This window comes from Loxodonta africana, chromosome 8, assembly GCF_030014295.1.
Source record: "Loxodonta africana isolate mLoxAfr1 chromosome 8, mLoxAfr1.hap2, whole genome shotgun sequence".
NCBI lineage: Eukaryota > Metazoa > Chordata > Mammalia > Proboscidea > Elephantidae > Loxodonta > Loxodonta africana.
Window position 1 is genome coordinate 35317333 of NC_087349.1, and position 27522 is coordinate 35344854.

The 27522-nt window shown below is 35.6% G+C and overlaps 1 protein-coding gene across 1 annotated transcript in view; it reads right to left on the minus strand.

Annotated features, from left to right (window-relative positions):
* The window catches only part of FOXP2 (forkhead box P2), a 643684-nt gene that overhangs the window by 426049 nt on the left and 190113 nt on the right, over positions 1-27522 (minus strand). The window contains exon 3 of the mRNA XM_023544567.1: positions 15342-15431. The gene's annotated coding sequence lies outside the window, so the exon portion shown is untranslated. The remainder of the gene's footprint in view (positions 1-15341; positions 15432-27522) is intronic.

Sequence of the window (27522 nt, forward strand, 5' to 3'; positions counted from 1 at the left end):
CCCTGCTACAGTCTGGAGGGCAAACATGCACATTAAGTTAGCTTAATCAATAGCCAGCGCCAGCAACTTCACCAGTTGCTGGATATGCCACTTCTCTTCATCAATCTGTACAGGATCACTGATTCCCTAGCTACCCCAAAATAGACTATAAATGTACACCTACCTTTAACATAGACTTCTAAAAACCATTTAAATGAGCCATTCATATTAAACTATGGCAATGCATAGAATTATTAACATATCTCTTAATGCCTTGTTTCAACCTTACTCATGTGTGGGTAGATCCAAACAGATGCTCTAGCCCTAAGAGATGTATTCATCCTGTTGATAATTACCAGTATTATGCAACATGATAGACAGCTGCTCTGCCAATGACCAAGCTTCTTTAGTTTGCCCCCAGCTCAGATATCACCTAGAATTTGGGGGTTTATCAATTTGCAAAAACACACTAACTGAATACTGGCTTGAAAAAGCCAATCAAACTATTCCTTTCCCCAATAAATAAGCAGGGACAGGCATGTTATGCACTTTGTATGGGTACGTATTTTTACATGGAGGGTCAGCTTATTTAAAAACAAAATCCCATATAGAACCCTACACTTGGGCTCTACAATATTTATGTGGATAAACATGAACATATGGGGCCAATGTACCTTAGGTACTCTTGGAGTTCCATTAAACATCCTTTTGTACAATGATAGTCTGCATTGGACTAGTGAACAAGAATTAGTAGCCCTACATAAAAGAGAACTTATTCTTTCAAACTGTCCCATTGCTGATAGACTGGGATGGGGTTGTTCATTTCTCCAAGCATTCATTCCTACTTATCATATATTACAACTAGAAAAGTCTATTCACAACTTGTCTACCACCCTGGTTCAAAATGCAGATAATGTTGCAGACTGTATGACAGCCCAACAAAAATCTTTAGATTCCCTTGCCAAAGCAGTTCTTGTTTATAAAAAAATCTTGGATTTTCTATTAGTACAGCAAGGAGTTTGTGCCTTGTTAATACTTTGTGCTGCCCTTAGATTAATACTTCTGGAGAAGTAGAACAGGATATCAATGAGTTCCGCCACCAAGCCACTTGGTTACATACAATTACCCAATGACTGTCTCCTCTTTTTTTTCTTTTTTGACTTTTTTTAACTGGCTACCTCATGGTATTGGTTGCTGGTTTCAAACTATCCTATCAGCTGGATTGCTCATTTTGATTACTGTGATTGTTAATATAGGACAAATGAAACGTATTATGAGCTGTTTACCCAATGCTTATAACCATACCCATTCCCAGTTTGAACTTTATTTTTTGCTCTTAATAAGACTCCTTGCTTTTACTTTTCCAGAACAGCCTATTTTACTCTTTTACAGCTGTCATAAATATGATTATTCTACACATGGGGCAACTATATGAATGCTTCATAAATCTAATTTAGTCATGCCCAATCATTTATTTTATATTTATTTTTGAAAGTACATATCTCAAAACATTTAACTAAAAAATATCATTTCATGATAGTAAAGGGGGAAATACAAAATATCTGATACACAAATTGGCCTGTGTCTCATGACATTAATAAGCACTTGGTCTAGTCTCTTTTTAGGATTAATTCTAAATTTCCTTACTCAGTGAAAAAGAGTAATTTTCAGATCTTATAAGTGACAGTTAAAAAAAATTTAACAGTATTTGTTTGGAAAAATGTGTACATATTAAGGCAAAAATTACAAACAAACAAAAAACTTCCTGGTGAAAATTCCTATTTCTAATGGCTCTTGACCTATGTAAGCCACAACCTCGTTGCCTTTAAAGGTATTAAAATCCTGAGCAAAAACATAAACAAGGGTATATTAAATCTGTGTTACTAAGATTGCCGAACAGTTGTATATAGTAGTAAATAAGGATTAATCAGAGTACTGCAACTAGTTGAGAGTTTGAGATGTTTCGTTCTATTTCATATTAATATTTTTCTTTTTTAGAGAAAATGTATGTTCAATGAACAAAGTTTAAATCATGTAGACAACTGTAAATAAAAAAATGAAAATCTTATATAATTCTATCCTTCATAAATAACCATTGTTAATATGTTGGCATATATATATATTAGTAATTTTCCTATATATATATGAGTTTAAGCAATATTATATGTTATTGAAACATTTTTATAACTGCATTATTAATTTACTTAATATTCTTTGTTATTCCACTGTTTATGTATACTGCAATTTCTTTAACCATTTTTTCCCATATTTATTTAGACTGATTACTCATTCGTGACATGAGGAAGCATAAGAATCTATATATCTAATAGCTTACTTTATAGTGGACCAATAAGTAGGTAAGCCAGAGAAGCAGCTATTTTAAGATGAGAAAAAATGGTAGCTTAAATCTCTTTTTCATTCTACCTCAAAATCTCATTAAAAATGAAGTTTTCTCTCTGTGTTTCTGTGGGTGTGTGATTGTAGGGATAGGTGCTGGAATAAGCCTTCCTGTCTTAAGGTAACTTCTCAGAAATGCCTAGGAATATCTAAATAATAGTGTAAATCGCTACTATGTAATCCTCTGATTTCCTTAAGTTCTTTTCAGAAAACAAGAAAACACAGGAACCACTTTTCTATTCCTTTAATAACCTTTCTGAACTCTCGAGAGATAAACTTGCATCACTTTTCTACATTAAGCTCCTCAGTCCTTTTCCCTAAGCCTATGCTGCATTATGCAAACAGAGATCCTAGTAAGGTAAAAGTCTAATTAGGGTTCGACTCCTCAAATAATGCTTAAAATGAGTCTATTAGAATGCTTATAAATTCAAGTAACAAAAAAACTAAATCAAAAAAGATTAAATTGAAAAGAAAATTACTGTCTCACTTAGTCAAGAAGTAGGAAATTTATTTATATAAGTTTAATAAAGCTAATATTATTTAATATTTACTAATTTAATAATAAAATATAAATAAACCAATTACTGGCAAGGGAATGGGATTTTCACAATTGGCTTAACTTGGTCAGGATCCACCCTTGCATATGGGAATAGTGTCAGTCTCCCATGAAGTATATGCTATGTGGAATAATGAACAATATCTCAACAATATTAGGGATCTGTAAACAAAGAAAATGAGAATAAAAGACATTGCAAAGACAAGTAGCAGTGTCTGCTTCAAGTCAAGTAACTATCTATCCTCACCCAAGACAGTCTCAATGTATACCTGTTGTCCGGAGTGAACATTATTAGAATCCCTTTTTCTCTCAAAAGTGTCCTAGATGATACACAATATGGTCACCTAGTTATACAGTGTAGATTTTAAGATTTCAGAATTAAGTTCTAGTGTATTTTGGTTATAATTATATAAGAAAATTGCTAAACCTATACTGAAAATAAGGCTTAACAATACATAGCTAGCCTACTAAAATAAATTTTAAAATAAGTATAAAGTAATCCCTTTCAAATGATTGAAATACTAATTATAAACCGATTCTCAACAATTCTTTAAATAGATTTCATAGATTTTTACTTGCTAATATATATTTTTTAATATCTTAGTCTATGTTTCTCTATTTAAAAGAAGACAAGTAATTTATATTTAATAATATATAATTATATTAAAATATAACATACAATTTCTATAACACAGAAGAATTTGGACAATGCTAGTCAGCAAAAGCAAAAGGAAAAAATGATGAAGTAAAAGAGCTGAACAGAAGATTTCAAAGGGTGGCTCAAAACGACAAAGTATTATGATGACACATGCAAGGATCTGGAGATGGAACACCAAAAGGGGAGAACACACTCAGCATTTCTCAAACTGAAAGAACTGAAGAAAAAATCCAAGCCTCGAGTTGCAATACTGAAGGATTCTACAAGGAAAATATTAAAAGACACAGGAAGCATCAAAAGAAGATGGAAGAAATACACAGAGTCACTATACCAAAAAGAATTGGTCAACATTCAAACATTTCAGGCAGTAACATATGATCAGGAACCAATGACGCTGAACCGAAGGAAGAAGTCTAAGCTGCACTGAAGGTACTGGCAAAAAACAAGGCTCCAGGAATTGACCGAACACCAACTGAGACATTCCAGCATTCAGATGCAACGCTGGAGGCACTCAATCATCTATACCAAGAAATTTGAAAGGCAGCTACCAGACCAACCGACTGGAAGAGATCCATATTTATGCCAATTCCCAAGAAAGGTGATCCAACTGAATGCAGAAATTATCGAAGAATATCATTAATATCACACGCAAGGAAAATTTTGCTGAAGATCATTCAAAAGCAGCTGCTGCAGTATATTGACAGGGAACTGGCAGAAATTCAAGCCAGATTTAGAAGAGGACACAGAACCAGGGATATCATAGCTGATTCAGATGGATCCTTGCTGAAAGCAGAGAACACCAGAAAGATGTTTACCTGTGTTTTACCAACTATGCTAAGGCATTCAGCTGTGTAGACCATAAAAAATTACATATTGCAGAGAACAGGAAGTCCAGAACACTTAATTGTCCTCATGTGGAACCTATACATAGATCAAGAGGAAGTTGTTCGGACAACACAAAGGTATACTGCATGGTTTTAAGTCAGGAAAGGCATGTGTCAGGGTTGTATCCTTTCACCATCTCTATTCAATCTGTATGCTAACCAAATTATCCAAGAAGCTGAACTATATGAAGAAGAACGGGCCATCAGGATTGGTGGAAGACTCGTTAACAACCTGCATTATGTAGCTGACACAACTTTCTTGCTGAAAGTGAAGAGGACTTGAAGCACTTACTGATGAAGATTAAAGATCATAGCCTTCAGTATGGATTACACCACAACATAAAGCAAACAAAAATCCTCACAACTGGACCAATAAGCAGTATCATGATGAATGAAGAGAAGATTGAAGTTGTCAAGGATTTCATTTTACGTGGATCCACAATTAATGTCCATGGAAGCGGCAGTCAAGAAACCAAAGGACACATTGCATTGGGCAAATATGCTGCAAAAGACCTCTTTAAAGTGTTAAAAAGCAAACATGTCACCTTGAGGACTAAGGTGCGCCTGACCCAAGCCATGGCGTTTTCAATCACCTCACATGCAAACGAAAGCTGGACAATGAATAAGGAAGACCAAAGAGGAATTGTGGTGTTGGTGAAGACTGAATATACCATGGACTGCCAAAAGAACGAACAAATCTGTCTTGGATGAAATACTCAGAAGCAAGAACGGCAAGACTGCATCTCACATACTTTGGACATGTTATGAGGAGGGATCAGTCACTGGAGAAGGGCATCATGCTTATTAAAGTAGAGGGTCAGAGAAAAAGAGGAAGACTCTCAATGAGATGGACTGACACAGTGGCTGCAACAATGTGCACAAAACAGCTAACAATTCTGAGGATGGCGTAGGACCAGGCAGTGTTTCGTTCTATTGTACATAGGGTCACTACGAGTCGGAATCGACTTGACAGTACCTAAAAACAACAGTTAGCAAACATTTAATAAACAGAGTGATAAAGTATACCATAAACCTCTTTAAACTTAAAGACATAGTATGTTTTGGGCCACAAGAGGAATCCCACGATAAGAGAAGCTGTCCAGTGGTTCTGGACAAAAGAACACTGGAGAATTTTGGAGCTAGACTGCCTTAGTTCTGTCGCAGATTAAACACTGGGCAAAATAGTTAACCCTTCTGGGCCTCAGTTTCTTCATCTGTAAAGCAGAGATAATAATGGACCATACTCATAGGTATCTAACTCATCAATGCCAGTATTAGATGAGTTAACAAAGGTCAATCACTTTGAAAAGTAACTGGTACTAAGTAAATATTACTATTACTTTTGCTGCTGCTGCTGCTGCTGCTGCTGCTGCTGCTACTTCTACCTAGAGTCCAGGGTGCTATCTGAAGAACCAGACAGTAATGCACACACTATCCCCAAGCTAATAATGTAAAGAGATAATAAAGTATTTTGAAATGCAAAAATAAATACAAGGGCAAAGAAGGAACAATGGGCGACCAGGGAGAAGGTGGAGTACAGTGAAGGGTGAGATCAGGCACTGACTCACTAAATGCAGTTCTTCCGCTACAAGGTGCTCTGCTCTGCCATTTGGCATGTTGCTAAAAGTCTAGGCTATATTGCTAAAGGGACTAAGCCTTGACAAAGTCTCAGTGTAATGCTCTCCTCATCTTGAGAGAAGTTTCTTAATCCATGACTTCTAGAGGGCAAGTCCACAATCAAAAACCATGACCATATAGAAGTTAAATGGTTACAGTCCAGAGTAAATAGGAGTGTACTTCTGTATAGGGGAATGGACTTTGAACATTTTCTGATCAACAAGAGAATTATGTATAGACTATAACAATGAAGATATTGTTTTCACTGAGTGCCAGTGAGTCCATTTTGACTCATAGCGACCCTGTGTGACAAAGCAGAACTACCCCCATAGAGTTTTCTAGGCTGTAATTTTATGAGAGCAGATTGCCGGGCCTTCATCCCACAGAATGGCTGGGTGGGTTCTAACTGCTAACCTTTCGGTTATCAGCCAAGTATTTAACTGTTGCACCACCAGGGCTCCTTACAATGAAGACAGACAAATATAAAATACAAGGGCACTAGAGCACTAATAATACCAAATTTTTAATATCTACTTTTGACTAACTAATCATGTCCTTGGGTGGTACAAATTGTTAAAAAGCTAACTGAAAGGTTGGTGGCTCAAATCCACATAGGAGTGCCTTAGAAGAAGGGCCTGGTGAGAACCAGACATTGAAAACCCTATGGAGCACAGTTCTACTCTGACATACATGGGGCGGCCATTAGGCAGATTGGACTGGACAGCAACTGGTTAAAAACTAGTTATACTTTCAGCCCCACTAGATAAGGAAAGGAAACCCTGGTGGCATAGTAGTTAAAAGCTATGGCTACTGACCAAAAGGTCAGCAGTTCAAATCTACCAGGTACTCCTTGGAAACCTCACAGGGCAGTCCTACCCCATCCTACAGGGTCGCTATGAGTCGAAATTTACTCAACAGCAATGGGTTTGGTGGGGTTTTTTTAATATGAGGAAATACTGAGATGCCATAGCAAACTTTTGGTTCACTCACATGAGAGTATGAAACATGTTTACTCTTACTGGACATTATTGGAGCCACCCATAACCCTGTGACTGACTGAACACTGTATGAAAAGCTACCAAATTTATGGTCAAGAACTAAAGAAGTTCTTGACTCACAACATTACTTAAAAGAGAAACCCACCTTTCCCAGTAAGCCAATATCAAAGATACCTTTAAGATGGCTCATTGTTCACATGAGAAGTAATGTATGTTTTGCATCTAATTGAAGATACATATTTAACTAAAATCACTATGACAGAAAGAATTAATACTTGCAAGAACTATTAGGTACTTGGAGAACAGAAAAAATTTTTTTAATGAACATAACCAAAAAGTAAGCATAAATCATTACCTGAGATTATTGAAACAAATAAAGGAAATGTACTGACGATTTTTAAAATTTAACTGCACACAGTTAAGAGTAATATAAGCTGAAATTATCTTAATTTTAAATAAACTACAAGAAAAATTACACAATAAAGTACTAATGTTACACATTACTTATAAGGTTGAGGAGAAATCCTGTGTTTCATTAACAAGATCTGAAACGTTTCTAACAAAACTTTTTCATTGATCTTTCTTCTACAAGTATTTACCTTTAATTTGACCTGGGCAATCAAATAAGAGATTTTCATTTCTCTGCATCAGACTTTCCAAACATCTTCACGTAAGTACTCAGATATTTGTATTTTACAAATTAAATGTATCAAGAAATGTACCTTACTATGATATATGTTATTGTCATTTTAATTTCATAGCATTCAAGAAGCTTACTTTTTATTTTTATCCTCCCAATAATTGTAACAGATGATAAAATATACAAAATACTTACATTATAAGTAAATTTTATATACATCAGAATTATTTTATCACACATACATATACACACAGAGACACACACACGCACACAAAAACGAAACTTCATGGGGCACTTTCTAAAAAGTTTATTCTCATCTGTACACATACTCTTGATTAATGAAAAAAACACTCAAGATCACTAGCATCTTTTAATAGGCTAGGGTTTACTGTTATTTTCCAATCTTAAGATTGTAGATTGCCCTTTGGCAAACCCATCCATCTTTATTGTTTATTAAATTCTCTGAGGCTCATCCATGCACTTAAGTGTCAGAAAAAATCATTATAATACTGTCATTTCAAAAGTTTCCACTCCTATTACTCTTGCAAAGTACTTATTGTTTAAGACCAAAAATAATATGGCAATTGAGAATCATATTTAACATTTAATTGTACTGATAAAAATGAATATTTTAGGTCCAATATAACAAGATATTTATCCCTTGATACATTGAACATAAAAGTCTTCTCATCTGTTTCAGTGCTTTGCCTTCTTCAGGTCTTAAATCTGCCATATTATCTCACTTGATTTCTGAGAATTTTCATATGGAAATCTATTTTATTTACTTTATTTTCAGTAAAATGATTCAGTGAGCATTAGCAACTCTGAGACACAAGTTTCAATCAGTCTTCAGTCAAAGGCGTCAATCTATATTAGACCCACTGTACTGTGAGTTGCAGCTGGAAAGTTAGAATAATCAGAGCAACAGTGAAAATGTGAGCAAGGCCTAATGAAGGCACAGTGAAGAGAAAGAAAGCTCTCCCCAGGCTCTCACATGCATTGCTTATAGGATACCAGGTGCTGGGTTCAACACATGAAAAGCTTCTTAATAAGGCTGACAGCTAAAAGGGGGCTTCAAACTTTATTTTACATGACACCTACAGTAATAGTCCTCTGTTCTCCAGCAGACAACTGTAAAAACTTGAATTACCAACAGCTTAAAATAAGTTTTTATATTCACCCCTCAAATATCATTTGGGAAAAGAAAAACCCTAAAAACACTCAAGCTGCATGGGATCTCTTCTATAACATTTGCATACAATCACTGATATAATACTAGTTTCAATGGACCTTTCCTTACAAATTTGTATGACATTTTAAATATAGCTGCTGGATTAGATTTTAACCACAAAACAATCAGTAAGTTTGAGCAACAACTCATTTTGGAAAATGATATCGTTAAAGACTAATTCCACGAAATGTGGGGCAGTACTATTAGATGCCGTGAAAATGGCTCCCAAAGCACAAACTCTGTAATAAGTGATGCTGGTGCATATTTGATATGGGCTGTAAAAAGCAGATTATTGCAATGGTACTCTTCCTAGCAAATAAGACCATTAAAAAGGTACTTAATGTTCAGTTGAATTGAAAAGCAGGCCAGTTAAAATCCATATTTTGCTATTTTGTATAATGGTGTCAAAAATTTTACTAGTGCACAGCTTCAAGACACAAATTTAAAATTATAAATGTAAACCACTCTTTTTTGATAAGACCACGTTTCTGTTTTCTTTCTCTTCTTTTAAAATAATGCACTATTCTTGCCAGGTTCTAGCATCACAGTATAATCAATAGGAATAAAATTAGGAACGGAGGGTTTAATGTGAATATATTAAAAATGTTGCACTGTTACTTGCTGATATATACTTCTGAATTCACTTTCTAGAGACCAAATGCATTACTTTTCTAGTAAAAGAATGCTTCAGGATACACTGTTGTTAGACAATGTTGAGTCAATTCTCAACTCATAGCAACCCCTTAAGACAGAGTACAGCTGCCCCATAGGGTTTTTTAGGCTGTAATCTTAACAGGAGCAGATCATCAGGTCTTTCTCCCATGGAGCCAATGGGTGGGTTCAAACCGCCAACCTTTCAGTTAGCAGTCAAGCATGTAACTGTTAGCTCCTTCTTCAAAATATAGCACCCCAAATATGTGTACATGTATCTAGGCACCTCCATGTAACTCTTTTCTTTACAACTCTATAAGGATATTAAAAGCGAGCAACAGAAAACTACCATAAGTTTACAGAATAGATTCTGCAAGCCCAGACCCTGCCCTGTGAGAGTGTTCAATTTCAAACTCTGTGAGATCGTTCTAACCATTCCAAACAAGTCTTTTGTGAAAGAACTAGTACCTAGGCCAGCACCCAGACCTACCCACTCCTGGGTAAACTGGACTCTCAAAGATTGATGTGATCAAAGGGCAAGAAATATAAAGTGACATCTACATGTTATAACATCAGTATTCCAAGGTGAAATCTAAACATTTCATGTTTTCTTCTCATTTGGCTCTCTATCTTATACATATACATGCCTATCTTTTCCATGTTAGATATATAATTAACCTTGGTATTTCACCCCAGAGCCAAAGACAGTGCTGAAATTTGTGGAAATAAGTTTAGAGTTAAGATATTGTATAGTGTAGTAATTATCTATTGCTACATAACAAAAAATAAATATTTTTATTTTTTTTACTTAACAAATTACTCCAAAAAACAGCAGCTTAGAACAAGAAACATTTGTTATCTCACATAGTTTCTCACAGTTAGGAACTCAGTTGTTTAGCTGAGTAGTTTATGCTCAGGATTTCTCAGGAAGTTGTAGGTTGTTTGCCAGTCCTCCCTGGCTGCTGGTTGGAGGGCTCAGTTCCTCACCAGGTAGACCTCTCCAGGGAAGCTAGCCTCCTCCAGAGAAAGTGATGAAAAACAGACAGAGAAATAGACAAAAAAGAAGGAAGAAAGAAAAGAAGAAGAAATGGAGGAGGAGAGATAGAAAGAACACCCAAGACAGGAGTCTCAAAAGTGACAAACCATCACTTGTGCCATATTCTGTCGGCCACGGACCAATCTTGGTAAAATGAAGGAGGCGACAAAAAAAGAGTATGAAAACTAGGAGATGGGGATCATCAGTGACCATCGTAAGACGCTGCCTACCACCAAAAAAAAAAAGCTTGTTGCCGTCGAGTCGATTCTGACTCATAGCGACCCTATGGGACAGGGTAGAGCTCTGGTGGATTCGAACTGCTGATCTTTTTGTTAGCAGCCAATCTCTTAACCACTGTGCCACCAGGGCTTAACCACATTACCACAGACTCTAATTATTCATGTCTTTACCACATGCAATCAGTTCCAACAAGTAAGTTGAAAGGATTTCTTACAGGTAATTTGAGGGTTGTTCGAGGTATATCTCAGATTACTGAGTCAACGTAAGAGTAGATAACTCACATAGAATATCCTTTGAAATATGACTCTCAAACCGAATGCTGGCAGAGAGACAACTGTTCTCATTCAAGGAGATATTTTATACATTCAGCAAATATTTCTTAAAATTCTATTATGTGCAAGGCTACAGGTAATACAAAGATGAGTAATATACATTCCTTCATCTCCATGGGTAACAAAAGGAATGAGACAAACTCATATATCTCTAACACCAGATGGATATCATGTGGCATGAGACTACGCAGGAAACGTCTTGGGCTGGCTAAAGAGGGGAGAAAGAATGAGGAACAGAATAATAAAACAAGTAGAGATTGAAATGAGCTTCAAAGAAACGGAGAAAGGGAAAGGACAGCATGTGCACTGATAAAGATGTGCGCACATATAAGACATGTAATCCAGGGTGTACACAGCAGGGCAAACAGGAGAAAAAGGTTGTGCACTTGGGTTTGTCACATCCTGGAGAGTATTAAATACCAGGCTAGACTGTCTTATTTAATCTGGTGGCTAAAAACAAAAACCCACTACCACTGAATCAATTCTGACTCATAGCAACACTACCGGATAAAGAGTAGAACTACCCCAGAGAGTTTCCACAGAGCAGCTGGTGGATTTGGAATGCTCACCTTTTGGTTAGCAACGAATCTCTTAACCGCTGAGCCACCAGAAATAATTAATGAATTTTTTGTGAGGGGGAGTAGGGATGGCCTGTTGGGAATTATACTGTGTCATTATTACCCGACAATAAAAGTCTACAATTAGAATATTTGTTTTTATTGAATATGACATAATTATAAAAATATAATAACTTATATGAATTTTAAATTAATAAGTTTTTACACTAGGGTGGCCTCATGTCCATGCCCTGTATAACTGTCTTCACTTGAGTGTGGGTATGTCCTGTGACTTGCTTCTAACCAATACATTATGGCAAAGGTTATGGGATATCACTGACAGGATTACATTTTCACACACATATACACACACGCACACAGACACACACACACAGCTCCATCTTGTCAGCATGCACTACAGACTTTCCTGCTGGCCTTGAAGAAGCAGACTGCTATGATGTGAATTATGTATGGAGAAAGCCACGTGGAACGTAAACTGTGGTTGGCCTCTAGGAGCTAAGGGCCTCAGTTTTACAATTACCAAACCAAAACCCACTGCTGTCCAGTCTATTCCGACTCATAGTGACCCTATAGAGTAGAACTGCCCCAAAGAGTTTCCAAGGAGTGCCTGGTAGATTCAAACTGCCGACGTCTTGGTTAGCAGACTTAGCTCTTAACCAATACAACACAAGGGTTTTTCTCTACAGGTACAGTACACTGAATAGTGCTAATAGCCAGCCATCTTGGAAGAGGATCCTGAACAGGCGAGTAAGCAGCTTGGGCAACATTTTGACTGCGGTCTTGTAAGACTGAGCAGAGGAACCAGCTAAGCATGCCTGGACTCCAGACCCACAGAAAATGTGAGATAATAAATATGTATTGTTTTAAGTCACTAAATATTTGGTAATTTGTTATACAGAAGTAGAAAACTAATACACATGCTAATTAAAAGTCTGCACATTTACAGAATTAACTCATTTTGAGCATTTCTTATAATACCCATGGGTAGACAAAGGTAAGAATGCTACAAAGGCTATTTGGTTGGTATCCTGGATAATACAGTCAACCTTTGAAACTAATAGGAGACAAAATAGCAACAAACTTTTTTCAATGTTTGTTATGCCCTTTACATTATTCACAAATTTAGTCCTCAAATCTACTTTACGGTGTAGGTGTTATATCTCCATTTTCAAGACTGAGAAATTAAGGGTTAGAGAGCTTAAATGGCTGTCTAAGGTTTAACGTGATAGATTTGTTTCAGAACCACAACTCAAACCTAGAAAATAACGTTCATTTCTACTCCATTGAAATAACTCAAACATCTGATCTTTGATGTGTTATTTGAATTTAATACTCTAACAACTGAATACTCTGAAAATAAATCATAAATATAGTGAAGTAAAACACACACTCACCCATTACCCATTTACCCACATACACAAAGACTCGCAGCTGTATGGCAACATTTTATTCACCATTATAGAAGTATTACTTAGGGCAGATTATTTAACCTTTCTGAGAGGTAATGTGGGAGATAATACTTAACAAAATGTTTGAAAATAGCAAGATTCAACCAAGTATTCACTTTAGGTTGGGTTGAGGGATGTTGGGGAATAAAAGTATGGAAAGAGACAAAAAAAATTAATATTTCTTGAAAACAGATGAACACTAAGTGGTGAATTTTAACAGTAACTCAACAAAAAAGGTATATTTATCCTCCATTTTGCTGTTTGAAAGCTGAGGTACAAATATATAAGGAAGTCAGCCAAGGTTGGTAAGAACACAGATAAGTGGCAGCAGGGATGCAAACCCAGGTCTCCACCTAGGAAGCCTTGCAGCTTCATCATCTTATTCTTCCCTTATTATAATATCTCCAGCCCTAGGGTCCATAATTCCACATATTTCCAAGAATAAATAATTTTTTAGAAGCCACTTTTCCATTAAGATGAACCTCTGACATTATGTATATGCATTATTTACACCAATATATGCTAGGTCTTTTTTAAAAAATGTAAAAGACTAAATGCCACTATAATAATTTGATTTTAAAAAGTCCAATTATAAAGCTCCAGAAGCAGTCTTGAAGACTAACTTCACACCCAATTATGTTCCTTTCTGGGGAGAAGATTCCTAACTTTTTAAAAATAGTTTCTTTCATGGTTCCATGATGTTCATTGCCAAATAACTGCTGCTTATTATTTTTTTATTATAAATATAAAATCCTTCTGCTATTGTTAATATAAATGTTCTAGTACTCAACGGTTTTAGTACTCAAAAATGAGAACTTTAATATTAGATTTTGCAGAGATGGAATGTTTCAATATAGCAATTATCTATAGCAAGCCATACTAGGTTGTTCTAAAATACAAAAGGGGGTTAGCAGGGGATAAGGCTGAATCATAAACCTGGATGAGATTAAAGCAAACTGTAGAAACCAAATACTATTTTTGCAACCTAATGATTTTTGAAAACTATTTGCTGGATAATTATGATTAATCCAAAGGAAAATCTGGCAACCAGAAAAAAAAAAAAAAAAAAGATTGGGCATTAGCAGATATGGGTTCTAATAATAGCAAATTGTTTACTATTAGCTATAAAATCACGAGCTATATTATTTTCTCCAAACTTCATTGTCTTTTTAGTTTTTCTAGTTACTAAACAAAGGGTAATAATGCCAGCCTTATTTATATGATAAAGTTGATGAAAGAGTAAAATCAAGTAATAAGTTACAAAAGTACATCCAAACCTTAAATGCTACATACACGTAAAATTATTTTATTAGTGTACCTGGCAAAATGCTAAAGTTGATAAAAAACATAAAAAGTCCCCCATCTTTTGGCATAAAGATTAGAGAGAGAAATGATGTAAACTATTAGAAAGCTTTGAAATACAACTTTTCAAGTAAAAATTCCTTTTGGCAAAGAGAAGAATTATTACAGATTTGGATCCCTATGAAGTACTGCTTCATTGATACCACAGTTCAGTAGTAACACTGAAAAACTAATTTTACAGAAACATTATATTGAGAACCTTTATATGTTGACATTGTAAATATCAAGGAAAACCACCATTAGATTTAAAGATATGCAACATTAAAAACAAATGTTTTCTAAAACAACTGATACGCTGGTCTCAAAAGTTTACAGGAAAATTCAAACTTTCAAGGAAAAAATCATTACTGGTAGTTTTTTCTCTCTTTTTGCAACATTTCTAGATCCCAGAAAACCACTTGTACTGGCCAGCATAATGGTAACATAAAATACTCTCAGATTTGTTCAAAACCCAATTCATACTCCAGATATATTTATGTTAATTTTCAATAAAAATAAAATAAGACTCAGTTTGACAGAAAGGAAGAGAGTGGCAAGAAGTGAAATGGGAAACCCAGGCGAATAGTGATATGTATTCCTATTGCCATATTTGACATGTCTCTATGGTTTACTGATAACTTTTTTTAACCCTCAAGAAAGACACTTAATCAAATTATCAATGAATAAAGTAAACATTAGAAAAACAAAACTAAGCACAATGACCAAAAGAGAATTACTAGCAAAAGGATACTTACTAGTTTTTTCAGATCTGCCACAAGACTTTTGAGTCAACCTTGAAATAAAGTCCTAGGTAGATTCAATCCCAGCATCACATTAGAGTAGGCCTGTTAATAGAGACAAATGATTGTCACTGCTCTGAAAATTAAACTTATGTCACAATTAGCTCAATGACTTTGTAGGACATAAAACATATTCATTCCAAAGAAGGAAAATTGTTAATGCATTTATTACTTTGTGAATCTTCAAATATGCATGAAAATGCTTTTCTACATTTTAATCTACCCATAACTATTTTAATCTAGGGAATTTTAAATCCATTGTTTGGTACAAAGCAAGGACCACAGAGACAGAACAGGATGCTTTCCAACTGAGGCAGGTTTTATTTCCAACTCATAATGATTTGGCAGGTTTAAACTTTTTGGTAATTAAATTTCATGATTTATAAAACAAAATTATTCGCGTTTCAAGATTCCTAACTGAAAACATGACTGATTTCAATTGTCTCTTCATCACATACTTAATTAGTTTTGTAGGGCTTTCCACAATTAACGAATTGGTAGTAAGCATTTTCTGTTTATAATCAAACAATGTAAGCGTTATTACTTTAATGCTTATTTGATTTTCTGTGTTCCAGACCCATTTTTCATTGAACCACTCTCTTTTCTAGTCCCTCGCCCTTTAGTTAATCTGAAAGATTTAGCTCATATCTTTCTTAGGCTAAAATAAGTTGTCTTCTGGAAGTTTGTTAAAATTATAGGACTTAATAAGGTATGGAAAGAGCCCTGGTGGTACAGTCATTAAGTGCTCAGATGCTAACTGAAAGGTCTGTGGTTTGAACCCAATAGCTGCTGCATGGGAGAAACATGTGGCAGTCTACTTTCATAAAGATCATAAAGATTACAGCCTTGGAAACCCTATTGGGTGGTTTTTCTCTGTCCTATAGGGTTGCTGGAGCGCTGGTGGTGCAATGGTTGAGAGCTGTGGCTGCTAAGCAAAAGGTTGGCAGTTTGAATCCACCAGCCACTCCTTGGAAAACCCTATGGGGCAGCTCTACTCTGTCCTATAGAGTTGCTATAAGTCAGAATCAACTCAACCGCAATGGGTTTGGTTTTTGGATAGGGTCACTATGAATTGGAATTGACTTGACCGCAATGGGAAATAATATATGGATAGTAAATGGGTTTTGACTCACACACCAACTCTGACTGATAGTGACTAAATGAAGAACTGTATTGAGACTAAATCCGCATCTGCAGCAGGAAGTAGTACTGTGTTTAACTGTCAGTGTGGACCATAGGCATAAAAAGGGATGAGTGGTACCCCATGCAGTTTTCGTTAGGCATTTAGACTTTTCACTCCTTTTATTTCAATATTTTTGAGCTAAAGAACTCTTTCAATGAAACCTGAGTGAAAGTCAATTCATAAAAAAGATAAAAATAAAGTATTATGGTTGAATCAGAGTTTCAACTACTCAGTGCCACCACTGTCTCTTTCCCTAGACACTTTGAGAAATTTCACAAAGCCTTAGGTGTTTTGCAGAGCATAATTTGAAACCATTGTTTTAGTTAACCAAAAGTAGTAAGGGTCACTCAGTTATAAATATTAAGGTAACTCAAACTCCTGTCCTACAAATATCCTAACATTCACTACTGCTTCTGCTGTTCACATTTTTTGTTAATGATAAAATTTTGCACATGTTTCTGCTGTTCACATTTTTTGTTAATGATAAAATTTTGCACATAAGCAGGTCCTACTCTTGACCTTCCTTGTGTAAATCTTTCTTCCTTAATTATTTCCATTCTGTTATATGGTATCAAAAAGAGCCCTGGTGGTACAGTGGTTAAAGTGCTAGACTCTAATCGAAAGGTGGCGGTTCGAACCACCACTCTGTGGGAGAAAGATGCGGCAATCTGCTTCTGCAAAGAATAACAGCTTGGAAGCCCTACGGGGCAGTTCTACTCTGTCCTATAGGGTCATTATGAGTCAGAAGCAACTCGACGGCAACGGGTTTGATTTTTTGGTTGGTTATATGGTATGAAAACAGCAATGACTTTCTTATTAAAACATTGCAATCTAAATTATTCCCCACTTGCACACTGGCATATTTTTCCTTTCCCATGTGCATAAATGTTGGTATGTCCCCATCTATAAATTTTTTATAATTCTAAACAAAATTCTATCTAGATTTTTTAAAGACTATATATAAGCCCATTTTAAAAGTATATGCAATAAAAGGTCTATTAACATCAAAATGAAATTCAAAACTGAAGGGCAATGAGATGGAATCTACGCTACCAGATATTAATATATACTACAAAGTATAGGATTACAGAGCCCAGAAGTAGAACCATGTATATACAAAGGCTTCATATATGGCAAAGACACATTACAAAGTAAGATAGAAGGTTGGTGGTAATCACCGTCTGGAGAAAAAAAAATGATCTGAGAATATGGCAAAAAAATTAAGTTGGCTCCTTATCTTATACCATATACAAATTTAGATTCCAGGGAGAATAAAGGGCTAAATATGAAAGTTATCATTTCAAAGCTAATAAAGAAAAAACAGGGTGTCTATTTTTGAGATCCAGAAGTGAAAAACGATTTTTGAAACAAGACAAAACAAGCCATAAATTATAAGGCATAAAATCGACAGATTTGGCTAAATCAAAATGACAATTTCTTAGTGAAGGATACTCAAATAGATAAATGCAGAGATAAACTAAGAGAAGACGTAAACTGACAAGGGATTATTATCAAGAATGTATACTCGGAGGAAATCAATAGGAAAATGAGCAAAAGTCCTTAAAAGGGGAGGCCAGAATGGCTTTCAAGTATAGTTTAAAAGGCTCAAAATCACTAATAATTAGGAAGATGCAAATTAAAAAATCAATGAAATACCACTTTGTCAACAGAATAGCAAAAATTTGAATGCTAGATATACCCAGTGCTGGCAAGAATACAGAACTCTCTTGTTTACTGCTGATAGAAACATAAAAAATACCTTTATTCTTTAAAACAATTTGGAAGACCTAATATGCCTCATGGAGCCCTGGTGGCACAGTGGTTAAGAGCTACGGCTGCTAACCAAAAGGCTGACAGTTTGAATCCACCAGCCACTCCTTGGAAGCTCTATGGGGCAGTTCTACCCTCTCCTATAGGGTCGCTGGGAGTTGAAATCGACTTGATAGCAATCGATTCAACAGCAGCTAACAAGAACATGCCTACATGTACCCTGTGCAGGCCTCTACTGTTAGCATGTAGTTTAGAATTTACTTTCGTTTTGTTTACCTGTCTTTTTTCCCCATTAGATTCTCCATTTTCATGACTCAATGCTAACGTCAAAAATTGATAAATCAAGGAATAGCAATAAACGTATCATTTAGGAATATGGGTTCAAATACCAGAAAGTTGTTGCCTATGTGTAGCTGGACTAGGTGGTGGAAATGTGCAAAGCAGGGGACTGCTATTTTTCATTATGATAAGCTTCTGGAGAAACCCATTTGATTTATTAACTCTGTGCATGTATTTCTTTGATAAGGATCAACCTTAAACACAAAAGAGAAAGTAAAAACCCTGATTCTAAAAATAAACAACATATTGCCACTGGAAAAGCACCTCAAAATAGGTTTTATTTAAATAAGTTTTAAATTATAAATAAAAAAATATTTAAATAAAAATTATAAATATACACATTTTATTGGCAAGTTAGCCAGAGTGTGTAAAAATCAAAATTAAATCCATGAGCAGGTTAAAATTGTTAAGTCTAGGTGAATGGGGAGTCATCCGAGGAAAGAGTAACTCTAGGACAGTCAAGGTAATCTGCCATCACGAACTTCACTCAGAGCAAAGAAAGAGCTGCCAGGTAGAACTGTGTAAAAATGTTTTACCATATTTAGATAAATTTCAAATTTCACAAAAGACTTCTTCGTCACTATAATCAGTGCAGTTAACTGAACACCTACTAAGTACCAGATTTCCTATCTGCTGGAGGTAGGAAAAGATACTCTCTGCTGCCTGTGGGCTAAGTATGCAGTAAATATGCTTTATAATGAATGATATTCCCAGGAGACAATGGCAAATTATAAGTTAAAATGTGATACTGTGTAAGCAAAAGTAAGCAAGGGTGATACCTACCTAGTATAATAGCGATTTGCCATGTGAAAGTAATAATTATTTCTGAGGCAGGTGGAGAAAGTGGTACACCTGTCTGAATCGCAACTAAATTCTGAGTTTCTCACGAAATATAAAAAGAATAATTCATATATTCTAAAAGCTGATTAGTATATTTAATTTTTTCTACTTTTTATAAAAAACTATTGGAAGTAAACAATTTTTATGGTATTTAAAGTTGAAAAAAAGGCTCTTCAAGTGAATGTATCTCACTTTTATTAGAACACTCAGTAAAACTTTAATAAAAAACCTTCCATGCCAATTACAATTATTTCATTAAAACAATTGTCAATTGTTTTATTACTTTATTAAATATCAAAAGCAGTATAAACCATAAGACATGTAAATATATGCTGCCACGGTATGCAAACTGAAAAATAAGTTTCCAAAATTACATAAATAATGGTTAGCATTTCCAATAAGTGGTGGAAGAGAGAAAATAGCACAATACTCTTGCCACCATTGTGTGATGAATAGGGTAAAATGTTTAAAATCAGAGGGGGGAAAAGTACTTCATGCAATAAAATTAAAATATGAATTCTGACACAAAGATTAAATACTTTTACAACTTTAGGTAATAGGCTGGAAACAGGCTCATGGGTTCAATCAGAGGCTGAAGGGGACTTCAGTTCATCCTAGGGAGGCATGCGCTCAGCGGGAGCTCAAAAAATACACCAGTAAGTCAACAAAGGAGAGTTCTTTCAAAAACTACTTTAGTTTTTATTGCTGTTTTTGGCTGAGCCAAAAAAAAAAAAAAAAATTCAAGAATGCTGCTACTTGAATTAGTAAAGCAGGTGTAAATAGACTGAGATGATATAGAATATAACACGTGTAGATCTGATTTTGTTTTAAGTTCTTCATTGCAGTAAAACACCTAAGCCTTAAAAAAAAAAGCATCAGATTTAAAAGTGCTTTGTTTTGTTTTTCATTTTCTTAGTCATCCTTTCGTACCTCCTTTTCCCTTCCTTTCCTCTGTACGTGTATAAGAAAATAGGTAAGGTCATTTTCTTTTCAATGCTGTCCAACAGTTGCTTTTACTAAAACAGATGCCATGTTTAATAGTACATCAGCATTTACAGTATTCAGAATGCATCCCTGGTTCTTTATTTTCTTATTTTCCTCTTTAATTGTCAGTGACAAGGAAGATCTCATTTTCAGGAAAGTAACAGAGGTGCTCAAGTCTGTAAGCATGGCTTGGAGAAGCAAGTGTACCACAAAGGAACACGGATGGAAACGACCCTACAGCCAAATTTCTGATGCTGGGGGAGTTTCGTTCATCTCTTTTCAAACCAGAGGAAATGTGACTGTCTTAGTCATCTAGTGCTACTACAACAGAAATACTACAAGGGGATGGCTTTAACAAAGAGAAATGTATAGTCTCACAGTCTAGTAGGTTAAAGTCCAAATTCAGGGGACAGCTTTCTCTCTCTGTCAGCTCTGGAGGAAAGTTACTTGTCATCAATCTTTCCCTGGACAAGGAGCTTCTCAGGCGCAGGGACCCCAGGTCCAAAGGAAGCACTCTGCTCCCGGTGCTGCTTTCTTGGTGATATGAGATTCCCCGTCTCTCTGCTCCCTTCTCTCTTTTATATCTCAAGAGATTGCCTCAAGGCACAATCCAATCTTCTAGATTGAGTCCTGCCTCAGAACACAACTGCAGCCCATCCTCCCTCATTAACATCATAGAGGAAGGACTTACAACCTGTAGGAAATTCACACAATACTGGGAATCATGGCCCAGACAAACTGATACACATATTTTTGGGGGGACATAATTCAATCCATGACAGTGACTCACGCAATCTGGAGAACCAGATTGCAATTTTAGGAGAATTCCAGCCTTTGTCTTTAAAATTATATAAAAAGAACTTAGGTATCTAGTTTAGGAGCCTGCATAAAAGGGGAGAAAACCAACTAAACTCTTCAGGCATTCTTAACGTGGCCGTATCCTCAGCACTGGAGCCCCTGGGTAGCACAAATGGTTAAGCATTCGATTACTATACTAACTGAAAGGCTGGTGGTCTGAACTCACCCAGAGGTGCCTCGGAAGACAGGCCTGGTTATCTGCGTAAGAAAGGTCACAGCCATTGAAAACCCTATGGAGCACAGCTCTACTCTGAAACACATGCGGTCACCATGAGTCAGAATGGACTCAATGGCAACTTGTTTGGTTTTGGGTTTTATCCAATATTTTGGACATTAATTTAGCATCTCCACTATTTACTTTTACTTCCAAAACATTCCATAGAATTATAGGATTAATAAAGATTTCCTCAGATATCAGGGTACAATGTGTTTTTTAAAATGAAAGCAAATAGCTCTTCTGATTTGGCATATTTATTTATAAAGCCTTATGAAGTATATTTAAAGACACATGCTTTATACATGGTTAGAGAAATACTATAATTATTATCTGTTCGTGTCCATGTTACACCATAGAATGAGATAATTAATCTTTCACTGAATCAAGTATAATTTGAAGCATACTAGATAAGCTCGCAATTTCAGTATTGTATAATGAAAACTAATACTTGGAAGGATACAATTAAATTGAGTTTACTTTCCTAGACAAACAAATAGTAAATTGAAAATTTTATTGAGATTTTCAAGTAGAGTGGTTTAAAATTAAGTACAGTTTCTGGTTGACTCTCAAATACAACCCAGTAAATTCAATTTAACAGAGATATCTTTCCTTGCATTGTGACTGATCGATTTTTTTTTTTCTTGTTGCTTTTTTGTTTGTTTATGGAAACTTAAACACACAAGTATTCATTATCTTCAGGCCATGAGTTTACTGAATAAGTGTAGTTAAGTCATTGAAACAATAACACAAGAAAGTCATGGAAAGTGCATGGCACAGAACAAGCCCTCTAAATATCTGTGGGAAGAATGAATGACTAATGAAAGACCATTATGGCTCTAGATATAAAATGCTGTCATCTTCAATTCATCCATAACACTGAGGAATGAAAAAATATAATTCTGAAATGCATGTCCTATTGATATTAACAACAGAAAGAACAAGAGACTTTAAAAAACATATTAAAACAAATTGCATTAACTCATTAAGAGGTTCACATTATTAGTAGAGTCATAAATAAATGGCATTAGGGCAAAGTTTGCAACAAGCACAACTACAGGAGCATGTAGTTTTTGTATCAAATATCAACTACTTAATTCAAGAATAACATGTACTACTAAACAAGGAAAAAAAGCTCTATCGTTTTCACTCATTATCTTTAATTTTCATTAAAAATGCAAAATACTTTACTGTTATTTTTACTGTAAATAAATATTTTGCTATCATTTTTATTCCTATTTGAAATATCAACAATTTCCACTTCTCTACAAAGTGGTCTTCTGCTATATGCCCAGATATACCTTAAACTCTAAACCATATCAAACTCTTTGTCAGTTCCCAAAGACATGAAACTTTCTGTCTTATACACCTTTCCATGGGCTGCTTTCTTGGTTAGAAATCCCTGCTTTAACCCTCTGGTTAAGGCATATTTAATAGTGTCTCTATTTCTATGACTGGGGATCAGCTTGATGGCACACAACGGCAACAAGGTATATTCATCTTTCTAGGCCCAGTTTAATTATTATCTCCGCCAGGAAACCTTCTCCAAGAGCTTTTCCTTTCCAGCCTCCTAGAGACTGGACTAGAATTCACCTGTGCTCTAAAACCATCCTATGCATTCTGTTTTAATGCTCATTACCTTGTATTATAATTTATAGATTACCTGTCTGCCTCTCCCTCTAGACTATTAGCAATTTGTATATAAAGCATGTGTCTTATTTGCTTATTTGCCCAGAATACCTAGTTGCTAGGTCACTATGAGTTGGAATCAATTTGACGGCAGCGGGTTTGGTTTTTTCGGTTTGGGTAGTTATTCAGTGAAGGAGAATAAATGAACAAAGGATATAATGAATTAACAGTATCAACAAGGAATATAAGGCAGATAGGTGTCAAAAAGTGTTATATGAAACATGTACTTCAAGTGTTTAGGATAACAGAGAAATTAATGAGATTTAAGATGAATAACAATGAATAGGTAAAGGTGTTGTTGTTAGGTGCCATTGAGTCGGTTCTCACTCAAAGAAACCCTATGTACAACAGAAGGAAACACTGCTGGGTCCTGTGCCATCCTCACAATCATTATGCTTCAGCCCATTGTTGCAGCCATTGTGGGTCTTCTTTTTTTGCTGCCCCTTCTCCAGGGACTGATTCCTCCTGACGGCATGTCCAAAGTGTGTGAGATGTAGTCTCGCCATCTTTGCTTCTAAGGAGCCTTCTGGTTGTATTTCTTCCAAGACAGATTTGTTAATTGTTTTGGCAGTCGATGGTATATTCAGTATTCTTCGCCAACACCACAATTTAAAGGTGTCAGTTCTTCTTCAGTCTACCTTATTCATTGTCCATCTTTCACATGCATATGAGGGGATTGAAAATACCATGGCTTGGGTCAGGCAGACCTCAGTCTTTAAGGTGACATCTTTGCTTTCCAACACTTTAAAGAGGTCTTTTACGGCAAATCTGCCCAATGCAATGCGTCTTTTGATTTCTTGACTGCTGCTTCCATGGGTGTTGATTGTGGATCCAAGTAAAATGAAATCCTTGACAACTTCAATCTTTTCTCATTTTAGGTAAAGGAGATATAAGATTATCTATACTAGAAGATATAAATGCTAAATAAAATCATGAAAGATAAGTTGCTGCAGTTAATAGGCAAGAAGTCTTATTCATGGAATGGTTATAATTTAAAGTGCACTTGAAGGAATGTCAAAAGGTTCATTCCAGACCAAGAAAACGTTTTGATAATAGTTTGCATATATAACCTCTATCCCTAGTGTCTTAGTTTTCTAGGCTGCCATAATAAAATACCACAAAGTAGGAGGCTTTAATGAACAGAAATTTGTTTTCTTACAGCTCTGGAGACAAGCCGTCCAAATGAAGGAATCAGCCATGAAGGTTCCTTCTGAGGTCTTTGAGAGAGGAACTATCCATGCCTCTCTCCTAGCTTCTAGCGGCTCCTGGACATCCTGGGTTTTGTTTGCTGCTTGTAGATGTATCTTCACAGGGTGTCTTTCTTCCCCTTGTGTGTGAGTTTTATTTTCTCTGTGTATGTCTTCCCCTTTATAAAATACCACTCAGAAGGGAGTAGGGCTAGGACTTACCCTACTCTTGTATGAACTCCTATAATTTAACTGGTAACGTCTACAAAGAAAAAGCCCATTTCCCCAAACAAGGTCGCCCTTACAGGTACAAGGGTCAGGACTTAGACATATTTTTTTGGAGACGCAATTCAATCCCTAACAACCACCTACCAGTTTGTGACTATTTGCTACTTGCCACACACTCTGCTAAGAACTTTACTAACTTATCTTTTTAATTCTTCCAGCCATCCTATGATATAAGATATATTACATGATTATCGTTAAGGTTCATAATTCTTTACCTGTAATGCCAAAATCAAAAAGGTTATTCAGATAAAGTTTTCTTGTATCTCATTTGGCAATAAAATTTGACCTGAACTAATGTGAAGATATCTGCATAAGTTGTTTACCCCACTTTGAGTAAATGTTCTTAAATTTTACTGCAGAGATATTAAAATATCTGAGTATCAAATTCCGTTCAGATCCTACAGGGAGGGTGTTATGATATATGTACATGAAAAGTACTATCTTTCTAAAATTCAAAAAAAATCTTAGTTCTAAAATGCATTTGGTCCCAGGGTTTCCATATAAGGGATGCTGAATCCTTTTTATTGCTATGTTAACAAAATGTTTTAATGCACCCATAATGACACAGGTAATAATAATAAGGCTGGGATTCTAACTGAGTATGTCAGCTGAATCCAAAGACAACCAGTGGCCTTAAGTTACAAAGCATCTGTGTTTTTAAATTTTATGTTAAAAATCTGGATACATAAGGTGGAATCACGTTCATATAGGACCTTAAGTTGGTAGGCTGAGGATTTGGTTTTTGACCCCAAATACAACTGGAGTCATTGCATAATCTTAAGGATATCATAATAGAATGAAATAAGCTTTCTAAGAAGATTAGTCAGGTAGTGGTATGTCAAATCAACTGAAACAGGGAGAGACTAGCAGAGGGAGACAATTTCGGAGGCTCCTCTGATAATGTAGAATTATCATTTCGAGGAGAAGACAAGGAGCATGGCAGGGATACCAGGAATGCAAGGAAAGAAGTAATAGCAGGGGAGGTAGCCTAGGAAAGCAATGAAAGCACTGATATGATCGCATTAGTTAGGGACGGAATGAAATACCAAGAAGTGTTCCTACTATAAGTGTTTACTTGATCCAAAAGGAAAATGTCACTGTTAAAAATAAGAAACTTGGAAAGGAAGCCTTTCCTTTTGAATAATTTATGCATTAAACAAATAATTACTGAGTACCTAAAATATATAAAGCTCAGCAGAAACATAAAAATTAAAAATTATATGGTTACTGATTCAAGGAGTTAAACAAATCTAGTAATTTTCCAAATACGTTAATACCATAAACATCATTTTTTTAAGATATAAATAAAGTACTACAGAAGCAGGAGTGGGTGAAGACGAAAATCAGGAAAGGCTTGATGAAGAAGTTAGCTTCTGACTAAACTTTAAAATATGGATAAGATTTAAACAGGGGCAGGTAGGAAAATGGAGTGCTGGAGGCAAAGCGGTAAAGAGCTCAGCTGCTAACCGAAAGGTCAGCAGTTCAAATTCACCAGCTGTTCCTTGGATACTCTATGGGGTAGTTCTGCTCTGTCCTGCAGGGTTGTTATGAACCGGAATTGCCTCAACAGCAATGGGCGTGGTTTGGGAGGTAGGAAAACATGAGCATATTTGTGGAGAAGAAAAAATAATTTAGTCACATTAAGTCACAGCAGCAGTTCTCAAACGTTTTTCTCTCAAGTCACCTTTACACTCTTAAAAATAATAAGAGCTTCTGTTTATGCCAGTGATCTTTATTGTTACTGCACTGGATATTAAACTGAGAAATTTTTAAAATGTAAGAATAGACACACATTCCAATAGCCATCAGAACAGTGACATCATCAAAAAATCATATAGCCTCTAGACAACTGTATTGTATACTTGTGAGAGAATATGAGTGAAAAAGGCAAATAAAATCTCAGTTTAATATGAAAGTAATTTTGACCTTACAGATGCCTTGAAAGGGTCTTGGGGAATCTCTACATCCACCAGGCCATATTTAGAATTGCTGGGTTACAAAATGGAAAAGGTGTGGGCAAGGACACTAAACAGAGCTAGAATATGCCCAGTGTTATTAAAGGCGAAGTCGTAGAATTTAAAACATAAATATTAAAGGTTTTTGTATAAATGGGTCATACGATTGTGAGCTGACTTTAGAAGGTTCTTATTTAGAAAAACAAAAATGGGTGGGGGAAGCATGGGAAGGTAGGTTAGAGACCAGTTAGAAGCTTACAAAGTAGTTCACCAGGGCAAGGGGTAAGTTATCAGGACAGTGCCTGAACAACGAAGAAAACAGTCATCTTAAAGGAGCCTCAGAAATTACAAGGAATCAGGAGGTGAAGCAGGATGGTATAGTAACAGGAGACAAAAGGAAGAATAAATTTCAAGGTAAGGTTGGGGATTATGCCAGATATTTTAAAGCCAAGGAAAGTGATGATTAAGAAAGGGAAGTCATTAAGTCATTTGAGCCAGATTGTAAGATACTAAGAAGAAGAAAAAAAAAAAAAGAATGTTTGGAAGTCTGGGTATTAAGAATAGATGGCTCATTTGAGATTTTGATCATAAAAAAAAAGGAGTGAGCAACAGCTTAGGTTTGAAATTGAATGAAAGGAATTGGTGATGAGGACAAAATGGAATGCAGCAAGGTTTCAGAGATGCTAGGAAGAAATTAGGTCACAAGAATAGACAGACAAGTTTGTTTGCCAAAAAGAAAATTCCCCTTTCCCCCTGAGAAACAGACCTGAGGGGAGAAAGCCTGGCTAGGAACGCAGGGAATTAGTTGATGAGAGAAAAATGAGCAGAG